This window comes from Crocuta crocuta, unplaced genomic scaffold (assembly GCF_008692635.1).
Source record: "Crocuta crocuta isolate KB4526 unplaced genomic scaffold, BGI_CrCroc_1.0 scaffold66, whole genome shotgun sequence".
In the NCBI taxonomy this organism is placed as follows: Eukaryota; Metazoa; Chordata; class Mammalia; order Carnivora; family Hyaenidae; genus Crocuta; species Crocuta crocuta.
Window position 1 is genome coordinate 780,365 of NW_027530973.1, and position 16,390 is coordinate 796,754.

At 36.7% G+C, this 16,390-nt stretch overlaps 1 long non-coding RNA gene and 1 pseudogene across 1 annotated transcript in view; both read left to right on the top strand.

Moving 5' to 3' along the window:
* Window positions 1-16,390, top strand: part of LOC144236311 (uncharacterized) — a 189,199-nt gene that overhangs the window by 114,489 nt on the left and 58,320 nt on the right. The window lies entirely within an intron of this gene.
* On the top strand, window positions 13,563-14,574 carry LOC144236316 (developmental pluripotency-associated protein 4 pseudogene; annotated as a pseudogene).

Genomic DNA, 16,390 nt, shown 5'->3' on the forward strand with positions numbered 1-16,390 from the left:
GCCTAAGTGTCCATCAACTGACAAGAGGATCAAGAAGATATGATTTACCTATACAATGGAATACTACATGGCAATGGGAAAGAATGAAATCTGGCCATGTGTAACAACATGGATGGAACTTGAGGGTGTTATGCTGAGTGAAATAAGTCAGGCAGAGAAGGACAGATACCATATGTTTACACATATAGGAGGATTAGGAGGAACTTAATGGAGGACCATGGGGGAGAAGAAGAGGGGAAATAGTTGGGGAGAGGGAGGGAGGCAAACCATGAGAGACTCTTGAATGCTGAGAACAAACTGAGGACTGGTGGGGATGGCAGGGAGGGGAAGGGAGGTGATGGGCATGGAGGAGGGCACTTGTGGGGATGAGTACTGGGGGTTATATGGAAACCTACTTGACAATAAACTATTAAAAAAAAAAAAGAAACCCCCTACTCCGGCTGAAGGTTGTTGCATAGGGAAGACACTAATTTAATTCTTATATCTAGAAAAAGACCAAAAAAAAAAAAAAAAAAAAAGGAATAACTGATTTATTTTAAATATGTGTGCTGCTTCCTTTAAAAACAAATATTTTTAGATACTGCAAAGATCATTTTCAACACATTTAGATATTTGGGCTTAATATATGCAAACAACTTTCTGAATTTTAAAACAAAGAATGCAGAAAAACATTTCATTTAAAAATATATTTGACAATTTTAGATTACCCTGGAAAGAAAACCCCTATTTGGGTTTTCAGAATTGTCTGTGGCATATGCCTAATTACCCCTTCGATACAAAGGAGGAGGGTTTTGTTTAGCCCTATTTACAATGTGTTCTTACTTTCAAATTGCGTGTTTAACCACAGAAATGTTAGGCACAATGAATGTCATATTGCTTTCCTCCCAAATAGAAAAGTGAATGAGAGAGTATGGGGTATATATGGTTCACTTGTCTGGCCAAGATCCGCCACTTTGTTTTTCTACAAATTCTTCAAGTTCTTCTGTTACACTCTGTGCTTATCTAATAATGGAGTATTACAAAGCAAATTATTTTGGTTTGTCAAGATTGTTTTAAAAGTATAGTTTCGGGGCACCTGGGTGGCTCAGTCGGTTAAGCCTCCAACTTTGGCTCAGGTCATGATCTCACGATTTGTGGGTTCAAGCCCCGCATCGGGCTGTGTGCTGACAGCTAGCTCAGAGCCTGGAGCCTGTTTCAGATTCTGTATCTCCCTCTCTCTCTGACCCTCCCCTGCTCACACTGTCTTTCTCTGTCTCTCTCAGAAATAAATAAAAAACATTAAAAAAAAATTTTTAAAGGTACAGTTTGCTATAAATAAATAAATAAATAAGGTACAGCTTCCTGAGACTAATTTCCATTACAAAAATAGCTTGAACTGCAGGAGCGATCTGAAAAAATCTGTGGATAACAAATGGACCAAAGATAAAAGCTTTCTCACTAATGAGAGAAAAAGAAATATTCAGTTCTTCTGACCTGTGGTGGGTTTTTATCTTCCTTCAAGAAAAGTAACTTTACTTGCAAGTACTTTTCAAGCTGTTATAAATTCTTAACTGTGAAAGATTTTGAAAATTATTATATATTTTGTGAGGTCAATATATTCACAGAAGATGCTGAGTTAGCTAAAATATAATAGAACAAATTATATAAAAGTATTAATGTCATGAAATTGCATGTAGAAGTATCTCATTTCTTGTATGTTAATCATTCATGTGAGTTTTAATAAGTTTTATTTTACTTTATTTTAAATTTTTTTAATGTTTTATTTATTTCTGAGAGAGGGAGAGAGAGAGGCACCATGAGCAGGGGAGGGTCAGAGAGAGAGGGAGACACAGAATCTGAAGGAGGCTCCAGGCTCTGAGCTAGCTGTCAGCACAGAGCCCGATGCTGGGCTCGAACCCATGAACCGTGAGATCATGACCTGAGCCTTAGTAAAAATTTTCAAAGATGGCGGGTGGATATTGGTGTAACTATGGCCATCCATGACCAATTTTGGTTGGAAAGATCTTTTGCTGTCCTTGTAAAATGTGGCTGTTAGTCTTATATTTGCTCTATTAAACAGTTAAACAAGTGATGAAAGATACAGATATTTTGAGTTGCTCATTATAACTCTAATCTCTACCTCTTTCCTTTTAGAATTCAAGCAAAGTGACATTTATCACATATTATAAGCCTCATGAAAGTATAGAGAAAGAGAGAGAATGAAAACTATGGGAAAAGTTAAACTGAGGAATTTAGTCTAAGAATATTTTATTTAGTTAGTACATTAAAATTTAATATTAGTTCAGGTTTAATTTTTGTCTTTAACTTCTTGCCAGAAGTTTTAAGTGTTTGAAATGTTGGGTTAATAATTTCCAACTAAGGTCATATAGCTGTAAAATTAAAGCTACTGAAGTTACTGTTTAAGTCATAGCAAAGTATGAAAAGATCCTTCCTTCTTTTTCCATTATTTATTATAGAAATGTCTATAGTGATTTTAGAGCTGGGCAATTATTGTGCTGATTGATATCATTAACCTCTTCCAGATCAATCTTTCCAAAATACAGCCATTATCAAAACAGAACTTCTCTGGCCAAATCTCTCCATATCTCCATTATACACTAGGTATGAAAAGAGCATATAATGCAAGCCTTCAGTAATGTTATCCTGATTTATCATTCCATTCCTATTGACTGTTACTCTCCTTCACATACACACAAGCTCTTCACATATACACAAGAAGTGAGCCTACTTACCATTCTCTAAATATGCACTTTCTGTGTGTGTGCATATCAGCACTTCTACTTGAAATCTTCATACTCTATATTCAGAGTTCATCTCAGCTCTGGCTGGTTAATTTCTCTTGTTTCTCATCCTTTCTTTTGAAATTAAACACCTTTTCTGAACTGTCCTGGTGCATCAGTTCTTTCAAATGGCATGAGGCCTACTTAGTTTATATATGTAGCAGATAAAGATATACTTTACTTACATACATATGTGATATATAAAATTATATGCACATATATATGATATATGTACATAGGAATATAAGTGTGCACATATGTGTATGTTTCAGTGTTAGGTATGGAGGCAAGGTTTAAATCTTGACTACTCCCCATAATCTGTGAATGTTCTTGGATAAATTCTCTAACCTCTTTGTGCCTCAATGTCCTCATGTAAAAATGTGGTTGGTAATGGTAATTACCATATAGTGTCATTGCGGACATCAGGTGAGAGTCTGAGGATTGCATATAGTATATACCATGAGCTCAACAAATGTTAGCCTTTCTTATTATTACCTGTCACAAATTCATATTATTTTATTTATTGCATATATTTCACATGATTTTTATGAAATAACATCTGTAGTACATCTATTTGTGTAAACGTATTTGTCACCAAACTGTTTATACAAATGTTCCTCATGAAGTATTTATACATAGCACCTCCTAGGAAAAATATATATACATATAATTTTAGATTTGAAAGCCATTTCAAACAACTGCTGTGAAAAATATTAAGTTTATGTAAAATTTTATCAAAAGGAAATACCGCTTTACTAACAAGCATGTTAGAAAAAACCCCAAACCCACACACATGTTGAATACAATCATAGCACTAAATGTGCAGAATGCGATTGTGAATTTATTGGACCAAATATATATTTAGAGGCAGCCTACAAAGTTCCAGATGTTCTAGGGGTGATGTGACACCACTGAGGTCTGGGCGCTGTGGCGTAACCACCCATTTCCCAACTGTGCCATCACACTCAGTGGCGTGTGAGGGATGCTGATGAAACTCCGTGTCCCCTAAGAGGACCAGTACTTGAGCCACCTGTAACCCTAGAAGCCTCACCACTGAAGCCAGTCTGCAGGAGGTTGTAATTAGAATCAATTACCCATGTTTAATTAAAAGACAATGAATATATTCTTGCCTTACATACTTATCTACCTCCGTTCTGACCCAACTCTCTAAGCTGTCAGCTGGATTTTTCTCCCTTGTGTATATCTCATATTTCTAATCTTCCCCAACTCCTAGAGCCCTTCCGCCATGCCCTGTAATACATATAGTCTGTCACCAGCCAGATCTACACCATATACCTCCTCTCAAAACATTCTTTCGCATAACACCTCTATATGAGTCATAGTGACAAAGCCCCAAAGCTATCTTAAGGGTGAGTACTTAGTTTTCTCACACCACATACTTTCCATGGGGCTGAAGCTGAAGGTGGAGGAGTATTCTACTTGCTCTCATTCCTGGCTCTGAATGATTTCCCATCACTCCCTCTTAATAAGCTTGAGTTGCTGTGGGATAATATCACAGTCTAGGTGACTTAAACAACCGACATGTATTTCTCACAGTTGTTAAGGCTTGGAAGTCAAAGATGAAGGTGCCAGTTCTTCGTGAGGGCTCTCTGCTTTAAGGTGGCTGCCATTTCACTGTATGCTCACAGATCTGTTTTTTGTGCGCCCAAGAAGAGAGGGAGCTCTCATGTCTCTTCTTATGGGGCACTAAACTCATTGTAAGGGTTCCATGCACATGACCTCATCTAACCCTAATTAACTTCCAAAGGTCCTGCCTCCAAATACCATCACACTGGGAATTAGGGCTTCAACAGAAGAATTGAAGGGGGCACACAAACACAATCATGTAACTCATAACACTCCTCTAAATCCCAACTATTTTGAAATTCATGTTATCTGACAATGCTAATAACATTTCAAAATTTTAGTCAATAGAAAACATTCACTTAAGTATTAACATCTGAGTCATTCTCCTCTTTCCCTGTAGTCATTGTTTATTATACGGTCTTCAGCATCTAGTAGGTTGAAGATTCATGTCACTGGAACCTTCAGATCTTGTCATCCTTATTTAAAAATGTATTTGAAATAAAATTTTCCTCCTGCCTATCTCTTTTTCTCATAGTAATTTCTAGATTTTTTTACTTCCATAAATATATGACATCTCAAATCTTGATTTAAAGTATCTTCTCTTACTGCAGCCTTCTAACATTTCAACTCACTGACTTTGCATATATTTCAATAATTCTTTGATTTCCCTGAATCATACAATCCATTAAATTTATTTTTAAATTTCTATCTATTTGCATATCTCTCTGTGTCTTTCTCGCTCTCTCATTGTATGCAGAGCAGGAGAGAATAAAAGCATATGTTCAGAACATCATCTTGCTCCAATCCCATTTTTTTCTGAATTACTGGTTTTTTTTATATTTTTAACATAATCATGTGTATGTAGGTAATCCTAAAATCTATATTTTGAACTTTGGTATATCCCCTATCTTTCAGATACTATCTATTGTACATCATTTAGATTTTTGCAAACACATCTTATCTTAAATTCAGCATATCCAACAATAAACTAATTTTCTTCCTAAATTCAATCTTTTAACAAAATATAAATTTCAAAGAATGGCAGCATGATCTAGTCTAAGAGCAACCATTGATGCCTCTTCTCCATTACCCACACTTCTCACCATCAATCATTCCCAGATCACTATCATATACTACCATATCTTATCTTGATTATGGAAATGACATCTAATTAGATTCCATGCTTCTAGTCTTCCTCTTCTTTGGTCCATTTTCTAGGTATTTAGAATAGCTATTCTAAAATAAAACTTTATCAATTTAATATTCTCTTTAAAAGCTTCAAGACATTTTAATGCTCTTAGTCCACCATGAGAAACATTATTGATTACCCAACCAACAACCATTTCTCCCGTTTTTCTGGCCAGAAGAGCCTATCCCCTATAATAGTCACTGAAAATGCCAGATAGCTCCTTTCCTAGATGTGCTTGCAATTTGAGAGTCAGCAAATAACTCCGTCTTGGCCAACTGAACCTGAGACATGACCTATTACAGAGTTTCTCACATTTTCCTGCTTGACAAAATGAGAGTGAGTAAAGATTATTGTATTAGCTCCTACTGCACTGTCTGGCTCTGTTCTTGCTTTGCTGTAGTCTATTCATAATATGGCAGTCATTTAAAAAGAAAACCCTTTAAAAGGAAGTCAAATCATGATGCATCTCTACTCATAACCCTCAATTGGCTTCCTATCTGACTCTAAATGGTAATCAAAGTACATATACTAGCCTAAAAATTTCTATATAATCTACACACCCATATTCTTTCTGATGCCACACCTAAGATGGTAGCCCACTAGGTATGAGACACATAATTGAGAATTTGGGGAATATTTAAATACAACCTGTACTTCTATTCTATTCTATTCTATTCTATTCTATTCTATTCTACTATTCATTTTAGAGAGAGAGCACATGCAAGTGAGCAGGTGCAGAGGGAGAGGAAGAAAGAGAATCTTAAGCAGGCTCCATGCTTGATGCAGGGCTCAGTCTCACAACCATGAGATCATGACCTGCGCCAAAATCAAAAGTCAGTCACTTAACCTGAGCCACCCAGGTGCCCTACAACCTGTATTTTAAAGAAAGCTGCAAAGAATTGGGATCATAACTTTTTAAGAACTTACTAAAAAATGATTGAACAGGCTTTGGCATACTTAGATATCAACCTAATTTCTTCCACATCATTTTTGGCCTCCTGAGTAAGCAAATAGTAGGGGAGTGGGAAAGAAGGGAGAGCTGTGGGACTCCTATAAAAAGTCATGTGTTTTTCTCCCCTATCCCCATGGGAGATGCCCTTACCCTAAAGCCAAATTGAGGAAGCTTCAAAAAGCCGCTGATAGGGGCGCCTGGGTGGCTTAGTCGGTTAAGCGTCCGACTTTTGCTTGGGTCATGATCTCGCGGTTCGTGGATTCGAGCCCCGCGTCGGGCTCTGTGCTGACAGCCAGCTCAGAGCCTGGAGCCTGTTTCAGTCTGTGACTCCCTCTCTCTCTGACCCTCCCCTGCTCACGCTGTCTCTCTCTCTTAAAAATAAATAAAACATTTAAAAAAAAAAGCCACTGATAGAAATTAGAAGTTCTATCAGTAAAAAGTTCTATCTGCAAAAAGGGGAAACTGATATCTTTTCTTTAATTTGGACATTCACTTATGCAGACTTGCTAACCTGTTTCCTGTGCTTAATTAACAGCAAAAAGATTTAGACAGAGATGGCAAGATGTAAAGAAGGGATGTCAGTGAACAACCTAGACACATATTCCTCTCCCAACATGAGGTGACAATGGTGAAGTTTTGGGTGGATCAAGTGCAATTGCAGTATATATCCATAATCAATATGTCTTGTCATTGCCTCAATCCAGTTGACCCATTTGGTGTGAGTTACCAGAATAAGAAGTTGTAGAATATGCATTAAATGATGAGAGTCAAAGTAGGAGGCTGGGAAGATGTTCATACTGAGCTAGATCTCTCCAGTCAGAGAATCATGTAGTGGGTTTTAGCAGTACATGTACCCACTGACAGAACTGGCTGTTGAATGCCTGCTACATGAAGGATATGGACAATGGCACTTTGCCAAAAATTCTGCCTTATGGCACTAGAGTCTGAGAACCTAGAACCAAAAGAAGGATGAAAAGAGTGAACAAAACCACTACCTTTCCAAACCATGAAAGAAGGAAAGAAATATAGTTAAAACATATGAAATGGAGTGATAATTCATTTTATTAGGACTCCTAAATAATTAAAATTATTACAGAAAGTAATTAGATTTGAAAAATTCATTGAATACTGAGGGTAAAGAGATTTTACATATCATAATTGGTGGCACAGACTAATATAGAATTATTTGATATTTATATCACAATAAGTTTTCATATTCCCAATAAAGCAATCCTTTAGATAGATGCTTTGTTTTATACTACACCCTCTTTCTGGGGAGGTCACTTATCAAATAATTTTAATTCTTAGAGAAACTAAGGCTGAAAAAGTTTATTTTCCCCAAGTGGATAATTGGGAGAAGTTAATTGACCCAACTAAAATTACAAACTTGGTCATAAGCTGTCTCAAATATACTACTCATCTGAATTCATATACTCCATCTTTGATAATAAAAGCAGTTTTTGTGTAAATGTAAGTTTCACTCTTACGTGAATAATTCTCAGACACTTGTAGTGGAAATAAAATAGAATTATACTATTCTAATTTTCTCATTCTTAATACTATGAAGTTTGCCAGCTTTTTTTTTTTTATAAATCACTTAGGTCTCTGAATGTGTTAAGAGAGATTATATCAGACCAATGCTAACAACTTAAACAACTATTTGAAGGAGTCTGAAGGTTCTCCATACAACCAAAATCTGAGAGGGTGGTTAGGAGGGAAACATAGAGAAAGGAACATGGCACTTAACTCCTTTTTCCCTCAAGATGCATCTGTTAATTCCAAATGGGGAGAGAGGATTGAAAAGATGAGTCTTTTCTAGTGGTTTCACGAGGCTGCAGAGACAGAAATTGGGCATCACAACTGCTTAGGTAGAAAGGCCTCATAAAACAAGCCAGGCCTAGAAGACTTCAAAAACTGGAAGTTTTTCCCTTCTGGAGAAAGACAGCATGATATAGAGCCTCTAGTAATCTTTCTAATATTTTATTAAAATTTTCTAATACTTAATAAAAATGAGCCAGTTTAGAGTTATTAAATGCAAATATTAAAACCAATTGTGACTAAAATGTTCAATAAAACAGACAATGAGAAGGAGAATCTCAGCAGAGAATGACAGTCTATGAAGAAAAAGTTAAAAGCATGTAACTGGAAAATCCAAAACAGAAAGCTAAGAACAAATTAAGTGGATTGATGGTCAAATGGACCCAGCTGAACTGAGAATTAAGGAAATTGAAGATAGGTTACCAGAAAATATCTAGACTGAAACAAGAATTGCCACCATACATAATTCGATTTGCCACCATACACAGAGTAATTAGTGCAATTCTTAAACATAGTATGCATCTACCACTCTACTACTAGTACTTATTACTATTGCTTACTATTACTATTACTACCAACACCACTAATTAATTCTAGCTTCTAAAATACCAGTTAACAATTATTGAACACTCACTATGTGCTGAGTATGATTATAAAAACTTTAATGTATTAATCCATTTGATTTATACTAGAATTTTTTAAGAGAAAACTAGTATTGTCCTCATTTTATTTTATTTATTTATTTTTAATGTTTTATTTATTTCTAGGAGAGAGAGAGAGACAGCGTGAACAGGGGAGGGTCAGAGAGAAAGGGAGTCACAGACTGAAACAGGCTCCAGGCTCCGAGCTGGCAGTCGGCACAGAGCCCGACGCGGGGCTCGAACCCACGAACCGCGAGATCATGACCTAAACGAAAGTCAGACGCTTAACCGACTAAGTCACCCAGGCGCCCCTGTCCTCATTTTATAGATGAGAAACTAGAGCACAAAAGATTAAGTAAGGGATGCGTGGCCAGCTCAGTCAGTGGAGCATGTGACATCAGGATTGTAGGTACAAGCTTCACTCTGGGTATAGAGATTACTTAATAATAATAATGATAATAATGATGATGATAGTAATAATAATATAATACAAAAGACTAAGTTGCTTGAGGTCATGTATTTAGTGAATAGTCAATATCAACTCTTAATCAACTTAATCCTACTATACTGATTCTCAAAAAGATAAGTGTCAATAAGGTGATGAAAAAAAAGCAAGCAAAAAGGATTTGAGGGAGAGAATGGGAATGAGAAAGAGAAGGATGCTTGTCTAACTACTTTCTCAAGTTATCTTTTCAAAGTCTTCCATTTCTTTTCTACGTGTAGAATGAAGTGTTCTTATCAAAGTAAAATCTTGATCATTTTGATCATATTAGCATAGGATAGGGAACAGAAAAAAGGCATCTGATCTACACCTCTTACTTTAGCATCCACAATATTATTTAACATCACCATAATTTCTATAACTTTCAATAGTAAATAACTTAATGCTAAATTTTTACTGTGGATTTTTGTACTGGGTATAATAGAGTCACTTATCTCTAATGTCAGAAAGTCTAGATGAATGGGCTAATGTTGAGAAAGCATATCAAATGCAAAGTAGACGTTTGAGAGATTGTCTAAAGATTTTATAAAAACAAGCAGAGGGAGTTCTACTGGGAGTTTGGAGATACACAGATTGAAAACTGCCACATTTCACTTAAAGAAACATATTTTATATCCCCTGTAGCCTTCATACATATCTTCTATTCTTGTTGACCTTCCTTAAAGTATCTGCTCACTTTTTGTTTTTTTTTTTAACAAATTGTCCAATACAGACCACTAATTAAAAAAAAAAAGAGTAAAGATTTTCTAACAGAAGTGCCTGAAAAAGATTTTTTGACTTAACAAATAAATATTAATTACATTCATTGTAATAGATATTCTTAAGTCATTTAGAATAGTTTTCCTAAAACAGGTTAAATAGGAAATATGTAATTAAATGAAGCAGGGTTGCTATATTACACACCCAAATAAAACTAAGCATGCAAATAGGAAGGTGACATTTAATTATACAGACAGAAAATTAAAAAAAGAATGAAAGCATTTTACTTTTATCATAGTTATCAGGATTTTAGATATACACAGATGTTTAAAACATGAAAAAACGATTTAATTCTTATTTAAACCTATTCATAACACTGCAATTATGTTTTAAGTCATTTAATGTGTTAATGATAATCAAAATTATTAATATTTTTCTATGCTTCTGCACATCCTAAGTTCAAAAGAAGTGAAAGACACCTCCAGTTGTCCTTTGTATCTTGTAAATTTAAAATTTTGATTAACAATACTCAGAATCAGTGAACTATTTAAATCTTGCAAAAATACTCAGTTTTCTAAGATGGTCCTTAAAAAGTGTGTTTCTTTATTTAGAAAGTGTTTTTGAGAGTATATTACATGGTAACACCTTTTTAGACCCTGGAATCATAGTAGTAAATATACAGAGAAAACCCTGCTGTTGTGGAGCTTATAATTCATTTAAGGGAAAATAGACAAAAAATTAAATCTGCTGGCACAGCCAAGATGCATGCCCTAAGCTCTCCACCTCCCCCGCCTGTAGCCCACAGCCCCAGCAGCAGTGGTAACACCAGGTGGAACATCTACCCCCACAACCTCAGGGCAGCTGGCACCTGCCAGGATGTGGCCATCCTGAACTATAAGGATTCGCCTTCTATCTGCCCACCATCCCAGGTCAAGCCTTGATCAGCATCTTGCCAGCTGAGGTTGGTGTCCTGGTTGGAAAAGACAGGTCATATTTTTCGTGAATGAGCTGACACTTGGGGGCCAAAAATGTTGTTATCCAGGACTCAGTGCTGCAGAACGGGGAATTTACTGTGGGTCTTCCTACCAAAAGTGCTTGGGGAGCTCTCACTTTCAGAGCCACTATCACCATGACTGCCAAGACGCCAGTTGTGCTGATGGGCAAAGAAGGTGTCCCCTGTGGTGTGACCAACAAGAAATGTTATGGAATGGCCTTCTACCTTCCACCATGTTCCCAGTGCTGACCTCATCTGTCCCTTTCCGCCACTACTCTCCACTAGTTTTCCACCCCTCTCCTTCCCATACACACATACATCATTTTTATTTGTGGGGGGGTTGGGGGGGTGGTTATTGCTGCCAGAACCATATGGGCTAGGGGCTGGGGCTGGGTGCAAATAAGTCTTATGAAGATAATGAACAATGTAAGTGTGAGTTGGGTTAGGACTAATTTAAGTATGCAAGTATGACTTACAGAGGTGGTGACCTATGGGCAGAGACCAAATGAATTAAAAAGCAACCAAGGCTATGAACAGGTAGCAGAGCCCCCCCAGCAGAGGAACAGCAGGCACTTCCCCCGAAGGAGAGTCACATGTTAAAGTAATGGAAAGAAGCTCCTGTGGCTGGAGCACAGAGAGGCAGCTGTGTAGGCAATGGATCATAGAAGAACAAGCAAGGCAGGCTTCAGACCATTAGGGAGCTATCTGCACAGTTCAGGTGAGGATGATAAATAACACTGATGCGTGGACCAGGTGGTAAGGACAGAGATGGAGCAGAGAAACCAGCATTCAGAATAGTTTCATTGCTTGACTTTTAAGTCTTTAAATTGAACCTCTGCAAGTATTTGCTCTTGATATTACGTTTTTAGCTTCTAGTGTATCCCTTCAATTAGTTTTCATTCCTAATTAATATACTTTATTTGTTTTTCATTTAATCATGGACGGCACTGACCAGGTTGGAAAGAAAACCACATCTGGATCTTAACAAATCAGTAAATGTGAGACTATTTATACTTCTGAGCATGGAATAGAAAAGCAGGAATATAATTTTAAAAGTATAATTTTCTTTCACATAGATTAAAGATAGTGAGATTGGCAGCCCTTCCAGTGTTGGAGGCCAATGTGCTGCATAAGTTCTTTTGACAAACTAAAATTTGAAATATGACCAAGAAAGTTATTTGTGAATTTTTAGTTTTTCCTTTAACAAAGGTTTCTAAATGCATCTTTAAAATCTCTATCACGAAACCTTTAACAGGAGATCATTTTAGTGGAACAAATTTTATGTCATAAAATTACTGTACATAATTCTTCCCTTTCTCATGCACAGCAATGGCTCATTTCTAACTTTTAATTTTAGAAGTTGGAAATCCCCATTATACATGGAAGAAATATAGCCTATGCATATATAATATATATTTTCATGGTAAAGAGCAAAAGTCATATATTTGGAGATCTAAAATCAGCTCCAAGTGTTTCTATCCCAGCTCCTTTCTTTGAGGCAGAACTTTCTTCAAGCCATCCTAACTAGTTTTCTATTATAGCTCAAGCTCTCTCATGCCTATAATAATAGCCATGTACAGAATAATAGAATACCAAATCTCTTTAACTGACTTTGGTTTTTTAAAAATATGTTTAATTAAATATTTAATTTAATATAAGGAGAATGTCTGGACAAAAAACACATTTTTATATCCAAGCTGTCACTTTTATAAAACTACATTACTTCTATCTCTTACATCCTCAACATCTCCTAATAATTTAAAGTTCATTTTGATAGTTTCAATAAAATTTCAACCTGATCTATATTTTTAACTCATTTCAAGCTGCTTTTTCTGGACCTGTTTGTCCAATCTACTCAAACTTGTCTGGAAACAAAACCATTTAAATATTCCAGACTCTGAGTTAGTGCACATTATCAGTCATGGTTTTCACACCAAAATATCCCCTGTTCCTCTATAACCTTCTAAAAACTAATCTGTCAAAGCTGAACAAAGATCCATCTCCACCATGGCACCTTTCTTGACTATTCAGTCAGTTGTGTCTCTTCCTACATTATTTATTCTGTAAGATTCATGTGAGACTTAGTTTTGGTACATGTTTATCTCTTACTTCTTTACTGTAGGAGTTCTTTTTGTTGTTGTTGTTGTTGTTGTTTAGTTTGAATCCATTCAGAAGAAATCTATATTCTCCATTTGAGTGAAGTTCCTAGAATATCCCTCAGATGTATACCCATTCCATTTATTTTCTTGCTCACCACTGTGGTTGCTTAATTTGATGACTCTATTCTGTACATCTTCCTTAGAGTACAGAATAGAGATAAGTTTATCACTCAACTAAACTTAGAGATGGAGAGAGCTTTACATTCTTCCAGTCATCATTCAGTTGGGCAGGGATAAAAAAATGTGTTGCTCACATTTCAGAAGTAAATATTTTCTTTTTGTCACCCTTGACTTCTCTTGGATATGGAGAGAGCAAAGGGCAAAAAAGAACTCCATGAAGAAGTCAGGGGAAGAATATCTGACTTGCAAATCCCAATCTGTGTCAGGAGAAGCCAAAGAAAACCAGCAGGCTTCTAGTAAACTAAAGTTGCAAAGAACCTCAGTGAATAGGACCAAACAAAAATGATCTATGAAAGAAGATAAAGTGTCCTGTTCAGAAAAGACAGCACATGACAATGGAAGAGTAAGACTCTGGAAGAAGGTACAGATTCTTTCAGTACCTTCTGAAGTCCCACCAGCCAACTGTCTTCAGAGAGACATCCTATGGGCCCAGTGCAAACAGCAAAAGTTGAGCACCAAAGGCCAAAAATTAGATGCATATAAGGAGCTCTGTGAATATGCTTACCCTGGTCAAAACAAGAATGCTCCTATCACAGCAAAGGAGGCCAAGAATCTCACAGTCACGGAGAAGATCAAAGACAGACAAGAGGGAAATGTCCCTGGAACATTCTGGAAAAAAGATATCTTCTGATGGAATGCACCCTCCTGAAGTGGCTGCTACCCTGAGGGTTGGACGTGCTTGCCTCCTGAAGGGAGAGTCCATACCATTGTGACAATGTTGGGCCCAGGTGCTGTGATTACCTCCTGGTCCAGAACTGCAGACAGGACTGGGGAGATGGAGACAATGGAATAGCCACAGGAGGCCTATGGTGTCATATAGTGTGCAGTCATTGGCAGAAGTCGGCCTGCAGACAGAGAGTTGGGTTTGCCTGCAATTTCATGCAGGACAAGCGTGGATGCCTGAAAAACGGGAGAGCATGTGTTCTCTTCTTGCTCCCTGCCTACAATTTTCCACACCCTCCCACCTGGAGGACACTATACTGTACCCCAAATGTTTTCAGAGGAATAAAGTGTTGATGAAAAGCCTCAATGAGATTACAATACCAGGAAAAGGGGTACATCTGTGGTTATAATTTTTTAATGTTTATTTTTATTTATTTTTGAGAGCAAGTATCCAGGCGTCAGGGAGGAGTAGAGAGGGAGGGGGAGTCCTAAGCAGACTGGCTGCTGTGAGCAGAGTCCAATGCAGGGTTCAGTCCTACAGTTCATGAGATCCCAAACTGAGCCGAAATCAAGAGTTGGATGCTCAACTGACTGAGCCACCCAGGTGCCCCATGCTGTGATTATAATTAATGGTGGAAAGGGAACTACAATCAACTCCATGGACCACTGATAGCTGGACTGAAGGCTGCTTCACACCCTCCATGCTTCCTGCTTACAGAGCACACAGGCTGGTGGGTTACAGGTGTTATCCTCAGATCCTCAACAAAGACTGGGGCTTCGTGGGTAGGATACAGAGGCTCTTATGTTTGAAATTGGAAAAGCATTACAGAAATTACCATTCATTCCAGTTAATAAGAAGAAAAAGTCATTGATACTACCACATGCTTACCCTTCTGAAACTGAAGTGGGGGCCTGAGCCTAGCACCATGGTGGTGGGTGTGGAGTGGAAAACAGGGGTGCTTCCGTACTGGATCTCCCTTCTCTGGGGATTGTCTTGGGAGGCAGCTAACTTCTCTGTTTCATAATTTCAAACTGTTGTCTATTTTATTTTTTAAAGTTTTACTTTTATGATTTATCTTGAGAGAGAGAGAAAATCCCAAGCAGGCTCCCAGCTATCAGTGCGAAGCCCTTCCCCACTCCCAAAAACAGACTTTTAATATAAAGAACACCTTTTTTTTTTTGATGTTTTCTTAATAACCTGAGACTGCTGTGATGTGTTTTTGGGATAAAAACACAGGGCATTTTGCCCGTATTATTTCCACTTATAACTGTTATGTAGGTTTCCGCTACTTAAAAACGTTTAAGATTGCTTCTGAATCATAAATACATTATGTATTTGGTTTTTAAATATATATATATATAAAATCATCTAGTGTTTACAGCAGACCACATGCATTATGGGCAAATCATTGCTAATATTCTTAACTCAGAATTAAGTCAGAACAATGATTTTCTTTGGCATGATTCTGGTTTTTGAAACCATGCAAATGAGGTATGATTACATACAAAAAGCTGTGCATTTAAAAGATATAATTTGATAAGTGTGATTCATTTTTACTTTTTTGTGTACTTCTTAAATTCATATCCCTGTGAGTCTTAGAAAAGATGTATTTTTCACTGGTCTTGTGTTTCCAACGTGTCTTGTGTTCACATGGCAGTTTCCAAACACTGTTTTATTGTTATGGATTTTGAGATTATGAGATTTTCCTCCCTCCAAAATGTACTAGAAGGAGTAGTAGAGTTAGAAAGTTTGTAACCATCATGATATAGACAAATTTGGGCAAGAACCATCAATAAATGTTAAAAAATAGAAAAACAAAAGAAAAAGAAATGTCTTACCCAATGAAAGATACACAGCAAAGTATTTGAGACTAACTGGGTTCTATGTGCTTCTTGGTTTTTGTTCATACAATAAATACAAGAGTCATAACATTATAAGAGCTTCTTAATGTGACATGTCTCTTCATTAGAATAATAGCTGTGTATTCAAATTGTCAGCTCAATGCCCAGCGTATAGTAAGCATTGACTAAACAAGGGTTAAATTATTTTTCCAGCATATCAGGTAGAAATTAATTAGTTTTAATGTTCTTTCCATTCTCCCAGCTATCCCGCTTTCTCATTTTTTTGTTTTCATTTTTGAATTTTTTTTCAGTTTACCCAGTATTTTCATCAACTTTAAGGTGGCAAATAAATTTTTAAAAAAGATTGTTAATTTATTTGGGGCT